This window comes from Schistocerca gregaria, chromosome 3 (assembly GCF_023897955.1).
Source record: "Schistocerca gregaria isolate iqSchGreg1 chromosome 3, iqSchGreg1.2, whole genome shotgun sequence".
NCBI lineage: Eukaryota > Metazoa > Arthropoda > Insecta > Orthoptera > Acrididae > Schistocerca > Schistocerca gregaria.
The window spans coordinates 485,389,723-485,405,417 of NC_064922.1; the positions used below are offsets into that span (position 1 = coordinate 485,389,723).

Consider the following 15,695-nt stretch of genomic DNA (forward strand, 5'->3'; position numbering starts at 1 on the left):
GCAGCAAGGTAGGGGTTCCCTGACGTTTTGGGGTGACATTAAGTGGGCCGAAGTATGCCGCTGGTGGTCACGGAAGGTGACACGTGAATGCCATCCTTCGATCGATAGTGTAACCATATCGGCAGCATATTGGCGAGGCATTCGTCTTCATGGACGACAAATCACGCCCCCATCGTGTACACCTTGTGAATGAATTCCTTCAGGATAAGGACATCGGTCGACTAGAACCGATCGACATGAACCCTATCGAAAATGCCTGGGATAGATTGAAAAGAGGTTTTTATGGACGATGTGACCAACCAAGCACTCCGAGGGATCTACGCCGAATTGCCGTTGAGGAGTGGGACAATCTGGACCAACAGTGCCTTGATGAACTTGTGGATAGTATATCACGACGAATACAGGCATGCATCAATGCAAGAGGACATGTTAGTGGGCATTAGAGGTACCGGTGTATACAGCAATCTGGAGCAACACCTCTGAAGGTCTCGCTGTATAATGGTACAACATGCAATGTGTGATTTTCATGAGCAATAAAAAGGGCGGAAATTGTGTTTAAGTTGATCTATATTCCAATTTTCTCTACTGGTTCCGAGACTGTCGGAACCGAGGTGATGCAATACTTTTTTTTTATGTGTTTATTTTTGTGGTGTAGTGAGGTCTAAGGACATCTGTTACACACTCTTGTAATTGTAAATTTACGTACTTTTATTTTAACTATATTAAATTACTACTTGCATTAACTATATCACTGTTATCACATGATGCTGGATGATAGACTACATGCCAGACCATATGGCCATCTTTTCAAATCCTTTTTCAGTTATGGGCCAACACTTGCACAAAAAACGACTCATTCGGCTTCAGAGAACACCCTTTGTATTGCAGAAATAATTCAACTTCTTCTGTCCCCTACTTAAACTGTCTGAAGATACAGACGTTTCAGGTGCTGTTCCAAATAGTCCCAGACACCAACTTAGGATTAAGACCGTCAGATTCAGTGAACATGTGGAGATACAATTGGGTGAATGAGTGTTCGTCAAACCAAGAACATACGATGGTGCACTGAAAACTAATTCTTCCGAATGTTTAACTTGAAAATTCTTAAAGCTTTTTAAAGAAAAATGTTACTAACGTTCTACAACTTCATTCCTGGCGTCTACGTATTTGCAGCCGTCTGTCGCTAGAGGACTCCGAATTGTTGCGTGTAACATGGCGGTGTGAAACGTAACTATTTCGGTGCGTGCGGAACAGCGTGCTGCAATGAGTTTCAAAATTCAAGAGTGGAACACCCTCTCCCAGCAAGACAACGCTGGGCCACACACAAGCGCTATGATATCTGCAACAATCCAACACCTTGAATTCACTGTCATCGGTCATCCTTCATACTGTCCGGACTTGGCCCCATCCGATTTTCATCTGTTTGCAAGATTTACAAGATTTTATTTTGATAGCGATGATGCGGAGCAAGCAGAGGTGAGGTTGTCATTCCGTCTACAAAGTCAAGCACCCTACAGCGACGTACCCACAAAATGGTCTATCGCTGGGTGAAATGTGTTCGTAGCCACTGTGTCTAAGTTGAGAAATAAATATGTAGACATGAATCATAAGGAAGCAGAATGTTAACAACACTTTTTATTTAAAAAGGTTAAGCGTTTTCATATAAAAATTCAGAGGCATTATTTAGCAACGCTCTCTTGTATATTTGCAGACCTTTGACCTGAACGCCCCTAGTATGTTTGTTCTGTTTACCAGTTCCATATCATCCCGTTTATTGTGAATATGATCTATGGAAGAAGTAACTAATAAACCTATTTCGCATATTTAATGAGTTTCACGGAAATAGGAAATTCCAATTTCTGGCGTAGCGCGTACATTTATAATTTAAAATATTATTATTATCGTTTATTAGAAATAAATTACAAAGATTTGAGGAAAACAAACTACAAACCAGTCTAACTGAGTTAAAATTATAAAAAGGACTGATAAGCTAAATACCTAATCCGATTTCTTTACCAAAAATTATCTGTTCTTAAAAAACTGACGAGGATGCAGGATGTCCTACTAAAGTAAATGTTCTGAGTCTTTATCGCCCATAATAAAGACGAACGCTGTATCATTCTACGACAATTTCACTATCAGTATTAAGGACAGGAGTTGAAATCTGTTAATGAGAGAAGGATTTATTTGTAAAGAATTTTTAAAGAGAATGGTTCCTTACGTTCCTAGGACTGTACGCGGTGAAACGTGATTAAGTAGAACATATCTTCTTTTCGAAAGTTCAAATACAAAAATTACTGGTGTAGAGGTAGACAACTGGGCGGTGTTGTTCCTCTCTGGTGTTTGTAAATCTCATCTATGTGAAACCTAAAACGCGGTCACAGATGCAAAGAAGAGCAGAAAAATGTGTAACTCATTAAGAGCGTAGACAGCCATATCATTACGACCGTTGCTAACCACAAGACTAAATACCGCATGGTGGCGTTGTGGTCAAATGACGCGGTAACGAAAATACACTATGTGATCAAAAGTAACCGGACACCTGGCTGAAAATGACTCATAAGTTCGTGGCGCTCTCCATCGGTAATGCTGTAATTCAATGTGGTGTTGACCAACTCTTAGCCTTAATGACAGCTTCTACTCTCGCTGGCATACGTTCAATCAGGTGCTGGTAGGTTTCTTGGGGAATTGCAGCCCATTCTTCACTGAGTGCTGCTCTGAGGGGAGGTATCGATGTCGGTCGGTGAGGCCTGGCACGAAGTCAGTGTACCAAAACATCCCAAAGCATTCATGTCAAGATTCTGCGCAGACCAGTCCAATAAATGGATGTTATTGTCATGTAACCACTCCGCCACAGGCCGTGCGTTATGAACAGGTACTCGATCGTGTTGAAAGATGCAGTCTCCATCCCCGAATTGCTCTTCAACAGTGGGAAACAAGAATGTGTTTAAAACATCAAAGTAGAACTGTGCTGTGATAATGCCACGCAAAACAACAAGGCGTGCCAACTCCCTCCATGAAAAACACGACCACACCATAGCACCACCGCCTCCGAATTTTATTGTTGGCACTACACACGTTGGCAGATGACGTTCACAGGGCATTCGCCATACCCACACCCTGTCATCGGATCGCCAAATTGTGCACCGTCATTCGTCACTCCACACAAAGTTTATCACTGTTCAATCGTCCAATGTTTACTCTCATTAACCGAACGAGGCGTCCTTTGGCTTTTACCGGTGTGATGTGTGGCTTATGAACAGCCGCTCGACCATGAAATCCAAGTTTTCTCACCTCCCGCTTAACTGTCATAGTACTTGCAGTGGATCCTTACGTAGTTTGGAATTTCTGTGTGATGGTCTGGTTAGATGTCTGCCTATTACACATTGCGACCCTCTTCCACTGTCAGAGGTCTCTGTCAGTCAAGAGACGAGGTCGGTCTGTACGCTTTTGGCTATACGTGTGCCTTCACTGTCACATCAGTAATAGTGGACCTAAGGATATTTAGGAGTGTGGAAATATCGCTTACAGACGTATGACACGAGTGACACTCGATCGTCTGACCACTTTCGAAGTCCTTGAGTTCCACGGAGCGCTCCATACTGCTCTCTAACGATGTCTAATGACTACTGAGGTCGCTGATATGGATTACCTGGCAGTAGGTGGCAGCACAATGCACCTAATATGAAAAACGTATGGTTTGGGGGTGTCCGGATACTTTTGATCACATAGTGTATATAATGGAGCAGAGACAAATGGAGAGGGCCGCAAATGGAGAATTCTACTAGCATAAGCGACTTTGACAAAGAGTATATCTTTATGCCCCAGCTCGGGGAACCAGTATATCGGAAAGAGAGAAGCTGGTAGGCTGTTCAACTGCTGTTGTCGTAAGCATCTACAGAAAGTTTCTGTAATTCTGTTCTGTTTAAATGGAATGGGACTTGAAGAAAATAGAGAATAACAACAGTTTCTGCTAGCAGTTTCAGTGTCTATTTGGCGCTACCTATGGGCCCTTATATAAGCAGATAAGTCATGTAAACACTGTGCCATTATAAACCAGTACAGCCAACTAGTTTCCGTACACTTCCTCTCTGTGGACGTGGAACCTTCACACATCTGACACCAGTTAGTGGTGTGAAGGGTCCACTCCTAACGAGAAGAAGTCTACAGAAATCAGCTGCTATCTAATTTCTTCAAGTTTACAGAAAGTGACTGAAGGACGGTTAAACGTCGATTAGGAGTCAAGGTGTTGGACGCCCACGTCTCGCCATAAAGACCTGGAGATGGAGGTTTGACCACTCTGTAAGCCAGGACAGTGAGCCGTCTGGGGTAGATCCGACGGCAGGGTACAATGCTGATGTAGGCATATGTGTTTCACGTTCCATGTGTGTTCACCGTTCAGCGGACGTTATTGAATAGGCTTTGTGGTGCATGATTCCTATGTTCCTCCCCTGTTGACCCTAGGAGTGCTTCAGTTACAGTTTCAGCGTCAGTTACGGTTGCAGAAGGGAATCTCTTCAATGAGACTGTACCGTGGTTCAGTCCTGCCTGGTTAGATGAATCACGTTTCATGTTACACCAGGCTGATGGTGGTGTCCGTATACGCAGTCATCCAGGCGAACGTATACTCCGTGCAAGCACTGCACCGACAGTATCGTGTTACGGGTGGCTCTCATGGGACCTGTAGTAGCAACCGAACGCACCATGACAGCTCTAAACTACGTGAATATTAATGCGAATCACCTGCACTGTTTCACCAGACGGTGAAGGCATATTCCAGCAGAACAACTGTCTGTGTCACAAGGCCAACAACGTGTTACATTGGTTTGAGGAGCATGATCATGAACTCACTTTAATGTCTTGGCTACTTCGCCTGAGCTGAATACGTTGAAAGACATCACATGAAAGTTGTGAACAAATCAATGAGGATTTGCAGGAAATAAATGCGTGGTGTAATAATTGGCAGTTATCTCTCAATATCAGTAAGTGTAACCTACTGCGTGTAACAATGCAAAAATCCCCATTAATCTATGAGTACAAAATAAATGATCAGTCTTTGGAAGCGGTAACATCAGTCAAGTATTTGGGTGTGATTATTTGAAATGATCTCAAATGGAATGACCAGATTACACAAGTAACGGGTAAGGCGGACTCTAGATTGCGGTTTATTGGTAGAATCCTGAAGCAATGCAGTCCTTCAACAAAGGAAATTGCTTACAATACATTAGTTCGTCCAGTATTAGATATTGTTCGTCTGTATGGGATCCTTACGGGTTGGGTCTGGTTCAAGAGATTGAGAAGGTCCAAAGAAGAGCGCCATGATTCGTGACTGGTACATTTAACTATCGCGAGAGCGTTACAAATCTCATAGAAAGTTTGAAATGGGACATACTTGCAGATAGACTGCGGGCTGAACAGAAGGGGCTGCTCACTAAATTCGGAAATTCAATCTTCACCGAGGATGTAGAGCATATATAATTACCATCAACTTTCAAATCGCGTGATGATCATCATTCAAAGATAAGGGAAATAAGAGCTCGTACTGAGGAGTTCATACAGTCGTTTTTCTATCGCGCGATCTGCGAGTGGAACAGCGGGAGGGGGGGGGGGGGATATGACTTAGGCGCGAATTGTGCCCTCCGCTACACACCGCTTCGTGGCTAGCGGAGTATATATGTAGGTTATATGTAGATATAGATATGTAGATGTAGAATGGGCGTCACCTCCGCGTCGACAAACCACCAGCTCGTAATTGCGAGAATTGTGTGACCTGTGCGTCGGCATCTTGTGTCGCATACCTCCGAAAACCTACCAAGGACTTTACGAATGCATGCCACGCTGAATCGCTGCTGTAGTGGATTTCAAAGACGGACCAACACAAATTAAGCACGTGGTTATATCTCATCAGTGTATGTATTTCCCAACTACAGGTCATAATGTACAGCGGAATCCGAATGTGAAAGTTTAAGTAACAAGGAAAGAATTAAATGCTAACATGCGATGTGTGCTATCATGCTGCCCCGAGTTCACCTTGCTTTCCAGCGTAAACGTAGTGTTCTGTTCCGCACTAAAGTAATCACACTCGTCCTCTATAAAACGCTACAAAGATGAATAGAAACAAAGATCGTTTTCTACTTGTTTCAGTGAAAAAAAAACGTCTACCACAGTAGAAAAAGTTTTCTTCTTTTTCCTTTTGTGAGTTTCACAGGGTTTTTCATTAAATACGATCGCAAATTAAAAAGTATTACACTAACACAAGGACGTGCTAGATGTAATTTATGTTACAGACAATCACTGACTCAATTTTACAAAGCCAGCAGTTCTGTATCCAATTACCGCTAGAATCCTGTTAATCGATCGTGCGAGCTCGAAACCAAATCCCTGATTAAAGTACAATTAAAAAATGAACGTAAGCCGAAACTTCACAGGTGTTAAATGGGGGATTTTCTCTTGTTTACAACGGCGGCACCCGCTTACGAGCACATTGTCATTTTCCCCGGCTTTTGTTTATGCACGTGTACAGTAATTTGAGAGTGCTAAGTTATATTGTCACAATCTGTTTTTATATCAAACTGTTCAATTAATTTCTGTAACATTTTTTCGTATAACTGCGATATTACAGATGGTTGTCCTACTGTACACAGTAAGACAAAAAGTTCTCGAAATTCATTGGCGCTGCCTTATTCGCATAAACTACGAATGTTTTTGGATATTAGTTTATAACCCAGCATTGTGGCCCACTTTACGCTTTCTCGCTGAGATACCGAATTACTTAGGTAAGTCCTTCACTTATCTCAGAGCAGTCTCTGAAATGTACACCATATGTCCTGTGACCTGTTTTCCCTTTCGTATAAGCGACATTAACATAGTAACTACGGTGGCAACTTGCACTAACAGCTATAAACAACAAATACGCTTTATATCAGTCAGCTGTGAGTGGCAGAATGTTTTGAAGAAGAGAAAATCGTGTGCAAAGTTTGTCCCGCACACCTTTAATCCTGAACAAGAACGACGATTTTTGAACGCCTGCCGCGACGTGATTGAAATTATAAACCCAGATAACTCTTTTCTGGAAAAACATCATCACAGATGACGACACTTGATGTTATCAATACGAAGCTACCACAAAACGACAGACTGACGAAAATAATACGAACTTGATGATGACGTTTGGATTGTGGGGCGCTCAACTGCGCGGTTATCAGCGCCCGCGCAAATTCTCTACCTTTGCTCAGCCCAGTCTCGACAGTTTCACGGACGACGATGAAATGATGAGGACAATACAAACACCCAGTCATCTCGAGGCAGATGAAGATTCCGGACCTCGCCGGGAATAGAACCCGGGAGCCCGTGCTCGGGAAAGCGACCGCGAGACCACGAGCTGCGGCAATAACATGAAAGGTCCGTACCTTGACGATATAACCAACATACAAGACAATGTGACGTTCAAGCTCAGTAAAATCCCAAAGAACGTCTTTTCTTACAGTTTCACTTAAATATATGAATGTTCTGTGCATTTTACCCAAGTGGGGGAGAACGATGCATAACAACTGAGCATTAATACCATCATTCATACCACAATCTTGACTTCTCTTTATTTGTACTTGGTATACCAGTGGCATGTGGACACAGTGGGGGCTAAAACATCTTGTTAACGACTTAATCCGATTATAGTATTATATAGATATTTTTCCTCGGAAAAGTGTTTTTTATCGTCAGATCTGCCAGATGATGACAAATTGTGGAAATTAATTGCAGCTTAATAAATATTTCACCATTTTTTGGTGGTACACAAAAAAGGATTGTGGTGGATACTTACACATCGTACTGCAATGTTTGTGTTGTTATGGATTACGAAAGTGACATAACAGGAGAAGGCGAATCCCGTAATCGGGACACAGTTTTCTCCTCTCGAATAACATCAACGGGTCGACAAGCTTAACTTCACTATCTGAAGAACGAATCGTCACTAAACGTGTCACATATCCTTTCTTCAAGACACAGTAACAACAAGTTTTGCATCTAATCTAAAGTTCTGGTACGCAATCTGGTGTTTAAGTACTTCGTTTTCCCACCTCTGTCAGAGAAAATTCTGCCACAATATGATTTAATAGTCTCGGCACTAAGGTGTATTAGTTACTTCAACTATGAAGAAGAATTATTCGATGTAACTGTAGACACAAATGATAGGCGGACCTGAGGGTAGTAGATAATCTTAGTAGGTCTGTACGAGATCATTCCATCAGTTTGCAAAAAAAGACTGCTATTACCTTATTTGCCGGTCTAAGTAAAATCGTTATCTCTTGTCAGCCTCTGTAAAGTTCCTAAACTGTCGTGCTTTCTATGGTCAGTTCTTCCCCAAGCTAGAGTGCGATAACCTGAGAGTCATTCGCGTTCGACGAGTGATATTTCTGGTCAGTATGGTCAGTTTTATATATTTTCTTTAGTCACAAACCAAAATTTCCCATCAACTCATCCTTCTGATATGGTTGTGAGGTTCTGTGGAACACAAGTTTTATCTCGTGTTTCCATTACCAAGAAGCTAAGCAGGCGTCTGGACAGTTACCAGTAACCTAATAAAAATCAAGCTTCAGTCTCCTAAAAATCTCCCATAGAACAAAAATTAGTAAACATTGAGGTTGAGAGTAATCGTAAGAGTATTTCATCCCTATAGAAAATGGCAATTCGCTGTGTTCTAGAGATCTTGATTACTTTCATTCAGATATTAGAGGTCTAAGACTGATGCAGTCGGGAACATCTAAGAGGAGCATTGGATGTGAACGCGAGCCATTAACACGTCTATCTCTCAAAGGACTGCATAGATTCAACTGCAGTACTTCCACAAAGGAAATAACATCATAATAATTCTGGCAGTCATATTTGCTGCCCCTTTCCGTTACGGCAACAGACTTCCATTTGCCTTACAGAGCCTTTTCTTCCACACCTCCCGTAGACTTTTCATGGTACAAAGTTTCAATCTCTCAGAAAGTTTCAAAGCAGCGAACACTCCACTGTAAAGTGAGCAACTCATTGTGGAAACAACACCTATGCTGCGGCCAGACCACTGTTTCGTTTCCAACGACATCATTTCTTCGGTGAGTGCTAGTGTTTGGTTTGGAAATCACGAGAGAGGCAGAGTTATCACGATAGGTCGGTCAAGGCAGATTATTCCAAAATGCATGAGCAAGTAAATGGAAAAAAGACACAGAAAAATGGTGAGTCGACAGATAAAAACACCAGAGCGATCGAGAACTGGTGGCTGGTGGGTGATCGTTGGTGCATATAAACGTGCTGCAGTACGTCACCTCAACGAATCCCACAGGTGCTCGATGAGATTTAAGTCGGGGGGAAGGGGGGGGGGTGGACGCTCTGGTCACTTGCCGAATACGTACAATGTCAACAGGAAAGCATCGGTTTGTTTCCCGTTAAAAACGAAATTATTTTTAAGTGCACTTTTAGATGTCTATTCGAAAGAGCTGTCTCAAATTGTCTGATGTTTATTTTATCGATGTATATTAACAGGGGCAGTAAAACACGAAGAATATCCAGCACTCCAGTAGCGAGCGAGTAAGGCTGTTGCATAGCAGTACCACTCTACGCGATCGTGGGAGGTGCCGAGGAAGTTCTGGTTATTGTCCATGTTCTAATTTCCCTGCTAATACATATCGATAAAGCAAATATCGCAAGAGATCCGTCTATCGAATGGGCACGTAAAATTACGCTTTAAAAATCATTTTGTTTGTAGCAGAAAACAAATAGACGCTATCTGTACGCACATTTAAGACTTGATGAGCTGTATTTGTTTGGGCTGACTCCAGATACACATTACAAAAGATAAATTGCAAGTATCTATCGAAACACTAGAGAAAATGCGTCCGACGTCTCTTAGGTGGAACACCCCGTGTAGCTCCGCAAGACGATATATGGTGCGTTTGGAGGGTACGTTGTACCGCTACTTGTCATTCCCCTATTTGTTCCACTCGCAAATGGAGCGAGGGAAAAAGAGTGTAGATACGATTTCGTAAAAGACGTAGTTTCTCTCGTTTTGTCTTCCCCGTCCTTAAGCGAAATGTACGTTGGCAGCAGTAGAATCGTTCTGTAGTGATCCTCACGAGACGGTTCTCTAAATTGTCTCAAAAGCCTTTCGCGAAAAGAACGTCGGCCGCCCCCCAGGGATTCCCACTGGAGTTCACGCAGCATTTCCGTAACATTCGCGTGTAGATCGAAAATATCAGTAACAAACCACAGGCTACACTGTTATGTAAACACGAAGTGTCAGAGAAACAAGTGAAGGTTAAATAAATTAATGAGAAATAACGGAGTGAAACTCTGTGAGAAAGTGTAACAGACTCAGCAAGTAACTCCACAGAGGATCTATACGGAGTCACTGTCAGATTCCGAGCTATAACTTTGGGACCTTAGTTAATATAATAAACAGGTTAGTAAGGCAAGTGCGAGTCAACATTTTTGAAATGATCAAATCAGACCTTTTGAAGTTTCATGCATCTATGATGGACGAGGGCTATTCAGAAAGTAAGATCCAAGAGGTTGTGAAATGGAAACGACAGCTAAAATCTGTTGAAGTTGTGCATGGATGTGTCGTGCAGTGTCGGGAGTATGTCCGCGATCGTGTCAGTTCTGAGCACACAGTGAGCACATGAAGATGCTTAGAACAATAGCCTCTCCCGCCAAGTACGGCTCCCCACTGAGAGGTTTCGCCCGATTTAATGCAACACTACTTAACGTATCTGTCATTAATTTCCTTCTTCATGACAATTCCAGGCCGCACACTGCAGGGACAGACAATGAGAACGCCCAGCAGCATCTTCAATGGGAAGTGTTTGAACATCGACCATAAAGGCCGGACTTGACTCCTGTTCATCTCATCTCAAATGAATTGCTGGCTATGAAGACAACATTTTGGTACAGACAACTAACTGCAGGTCAGCCTAAAAAAGTGACGGAAAGCACAAGGGTCTAGTTTTTAAGACGAGGGTATTGGAAAGTTGGTACAAGGCTACGATAAATGCCTCTGTTGGAGCGGCGACTATGTAGAGAAGTATCTGGAGGTTGTAGAAAACTGTTGCAAATAAAACATTTTTTTTCACTGTGGTATCCATTTCGCAATCGATCGGATCTTACTTTCCGAATAGGCCTTGGATATAGGGGCAACATTAATAAAATCGGAAAACTGCAGGGATGGATTCTTATCTGGAAATGGAGGAAAAGAAAGTGCTATGAATATGTGTCCGGAAATAGACGGTGTACGTGCAACGACAACACGGTAGAAACTTGCATCGCATCCAGATCAAAACAGATGTTCAAAGTGGTCTCCATAGGATGTAATCCACGCGTTCACGCGTCGTATCGTGGAATGCCACACTCTTTCGCACTTTCCAGCCTCCCTCTGAATAGCGTCACATACGTCGTTAACACCCTGTTGAAGGATCTGCACATAAGGAACTGGTGCAGCAGACACAATAGGTTTCAAATATCCCGAGAGATAAAAATCCAGCGGGTAGAAGCCCAATGACCCAGCAGGCCACGCTACAGGGCCTCCGCCTTCTATCCAACATCCGGGGATGATGATGAAGTGTTGGCGAACTGTAATGCGCAAGTACGGCGACGCTCTGTCATGCAGAAATCACATAACCTGTCGTAGTGCCAAAGGTACATTCTCAAGAGGCCCAGGCAGAGTATTCTACATGAATTTCGGGTTCGTTCCTCCTTCGAAGCACTGTGGAAGAATAACTGTCCAAGTTTGTGGTCGCCAAGAAACCCTGCCCACACATTGATGCTGAACTGCTGCTGGTTAGACGCCTCAGCCATTCCCACAAATGACAATTATGCAAACTTATGATTCCAGCTCTGGTAAAGGCTGCTTTGTCGGTAAAGAGACAAATGACATAAATCCCATAATTGTGATGGTCTGGTGCAAAAACCTTCGACAAAACCGTTCCCATAGAGGGAAATTCACTGCTGATAACCCTTACACACGTTGCAGGTAACAGAGATAGTAGTGATTGTCATGCAGGAAACACATAATCTCATTCTGGCTTACATCATGTTGGCGGGCCACTTTCCTGGGACTTGTCTCAGTATTCTGTAGCACTCGATCCTCCAAATCTGATGTACGTACAGTCCGCCGCCTCCCCCCACGTTCGTCTGTCTGAAAGGACACATGATCTCACAGTCTCCCAAAAAGGGCTTGAAATGTTTTGTGATGGGGTTGGTGTGTGTGTGAGGGTACTTGTTTTTCTATAGCTGTGATGCCTCTCTACCGTTTTCATGTGCTTGGCCGTACACAACCTCCACTTCGGCTTGTTGCCGATTTGAATACCAGACCGTTCTTTACAGAACGTTGTGTCAATCAAACAGCTGCAACGCACAAGGAACGCACGGCACGTTGTTAGGGGAACGTTCATTCTCCTGCGCCATCTAAGCAAAGACGCATTTCCGGATACATGTTCATAAGACCTTTTTCTCTCCATTTTCAGTCAGGATTCTGTCCGTACTGTTTGACGGTTTTTCAGCCTAAATATGCTGACTGAAGCAAAAAGCTGCACCAAGGCTGTGATTCGAACCACGGTCTCCTGCTCATTAGACAGATATGCTAAACACTACGCCACCCTGACTGGTGCTTTAATCAAATGAAACTATTTGATTGAAGCACGTATGCCTGGGTTTCAGGCAGGATTCCCCATTCCATTAGGTGCTGTGATGGCATTCCAATATATCTGGCTAGCCTGTGCAAGACTGCTTGAGTTTAGGGGGAATACCAGGCGGGTTCAGGCATGAATGGGAATTTGAATTGAACTAGTGTAGTCGACGCATTGGTGCAAATCCACTGTGCCACAGTAGTTCAGTCATTAGAGCATGTGTCAAGTGAGCAGGAGCGCCACGTTCGAATCCTGCACTTGGTACAAATTTTCGTTCGTAGCTTCAGTCTACACATATACATTCCTGAAATGAACTGGCCTGGTCAGAGCCACTAGATAAATCATACCCACTATCCTTGTAAGTGTCTCCGACCAAGCAGAACCACGGTCTGGGAAGTGATACATATTTCCATGAAAATGCACATGATAGGTCCAGCGCTGGATGCGCTATGCGGCAGAAATCGCTTAGAGGCGCAGCCTTTTCACTTCTCCCCCCTAACCCCCCAACCCCCGCCCCCAATTGGGTGACATTCATTGTTTATTTCTCATTCATTCCTTTCCAACGTCGACTTACGTAGCTCTTCAAGTTTGAAAAAAACAAAAAAAGGAAATCTTATTTCTCTGTATTTACAATACGTTTTACTGTTCCTTCGTTCTCAGAGTCAGTCCCGGCAGCTGGGTTGCGGGGAACACCATGGCTATACCTCGAGATCCGACCCTTGCCGTTTATGGCCTCATAACCTACAGCGAGTGCAAAAAACGGAAATGTTCGGACCTCCATGTCCATCATCACTGCATTCTCTGGTTTCGGCTCTTGAGGAAGAATGGACTGCCATTCCTCCACAGATATTCAGACACCTGAAAAAAAAACGTCCTCACCAGAGCTGAGGTTGGACATATTAGTGTCCAGTAACAGGAGTCTTATCATCCAGATTCAGGTCTTCTGTGGTTTTCCTAAAGATAAAAATTTGGGAATTTCATTTGATAGGTGCACCGTCAATATCCTTCCCCACCGTTTCCTTGTACGAGTTTTTGCAGTATCTCCCATACACGTGTGTATAAGTAAGTGTGTTATTAAACGCGCTAGCCGATCGATGATTCATCTTGTGTACCGAGAGAGAGCGAGTCTTTTTCCTTACCCCCTTACCCCTCACCAGCTTGCTGGAGGCTGCGTGTGAATTTATCACAGGGGGCGACTCCTCGCCGATTCTTTGAAAAATTGAACTCCCATGTCGTAGAAAAAAAGCAATGTTTTAAGAAAAGCTAGTTTTCCACGCATCGCAATGCTTATCACGTCATGGCTCCTGACGTATGTGTCGCACAATGATATTATTTTTTAGGTAAATTTAGTGGTATGTACCTATGCTGTCTGCAAAATGTGTTCCCAATATAGTTGTTACTAACTATGAAAAATGTTATATGATGAATATTACTTTAAAAGTCTTCAGGTTTATTTAGGTCAACAATTTGGAACCTTCCACTTCCTGAATCCACATTTATCACCTTAAAGTAGATATGTGATGACTTACGCCAGCGTAAAACATTGCTGTTATGCTATTCCTGCCGTCAGCGACATATAATGGATTATTACAAGTGGCTGAACAGATGAACAGGTGCACACTTTGGCACAGATGTTGATCCCTGACAACCATACGATGCTTAACCGCGGCACTGGGCCAATACACACAGATCCGTGAGGCTACGGTCTGAAGAAGATAAATAGAAGTTTCAACACCTTCTCTAGACACCGCACGCACCCAAATTAAACTTCACGAGATTGTTAAAGCAGGTTTTTAAGAACTATGTGCGGCAGTATTTTTCACGTCCACAAACATTGCAAGAAAGCTACAATTCGCTTCTAGGGAACGGTACACTTTTCAGTTCCAGAATTTACATGGATGAATCCGATGACGAACAACAAATGCAAGTCATGTGGAATATCGTTTAAGTGTTCCTATTTTTTTACCATTTTCTCTGTCGCTGTGATACCTATGTAGTTGGAATTCATTTGATGACTTACAATTAGGTCATGAAACGTCTTTCTTTTATATTTAAGAATATAAAAATTTCCGTCATTCTTTTTTCTACTTTGTATCACGTATAATCACATATAATGTCACTACAAACTTAATCCTATATTTTTCGTTCGTAATGCTCAAAAATGATTGTATCCTTTAACAATGAAAGTTACACCACACTAATTTTTGCTTTCGATTGGTGGACTACAAGAGAATAATTTATATCAAGTAACTCTAAAACAAAGCCGACGGGAGATCCGAGGAGGCAGTTCAACAGTCTAATTGGAAAGATTTTTTTTTTATCCGGTCTCTTTGACAATTCCCTTCGTAAGCTGAGAGTATTATATCGTATGTGTACATGTTGAGAGTAAGTGACTGTGTCGAGTGTCTGTGAAGATTTTACTGTCTTGTGTATGGCCCTGATGCAGATCAGAGACACACTGACTACTAGTCTCGAAAAACACTAAAGGAGACCCGAAGTCGACGTCCTGAACCGACGAACGGACCACCATCAACAGCGACATCTGCATGCCGTCACGGCACGAGACACTGCGGAGTAGTCTGCCTGAATAGCAGATTCAACAACCTCTTCTTGAGAAAGTCAATGCAGCAATTGTTCGCCTCCGGTAGCTGAGTGGTCAGCGCGACAGAATGTCAATCCTAAGTGCCCTGATTCGATTCTCGGTTGGGTCGGACATTTTTCTCCACTCAAGAACTGGGTGTTGTGTTGTCTTCATCATCATTTCATCCTCATTGACGCGCTAGTCACCTAAGTGGCGTCAAATCGAAAGACTTGCACCCGGCGAACGGTCCTCCCGATGGGAGGCCCTAGTCACATTACATTTACGGTTTCAAAAAATGGCTCTGAGCACTATGGGACTTAACAGCTGTGGTCATCAGTCCCCTATAACTTAGAACTACTTAAACCTAACTAACCTAAGGACATCACACACATCCATGCCCGAGGCAGGATTCGAACCTGCGACCGTAGCAGTCGCGCGGTTCCGGACTGCGCGCC

At 43.0% G+C, this 15,695-nt stretch overlaps 1 protein-coding gene across 2 annotated transcripts in view; it reads left to right on the top strand.

Annotated features, from left to right (window-relative positions):
* LOC126353951 (protein lingerer) overlaps window positions 1-15,695 on the top strand; it is a 271,329-nt gene that overhangs the window by 9,504 nt on the left and 246,130 nt on the right. The gene's annotated exons all lie outside the window — the stretch shown is intronic.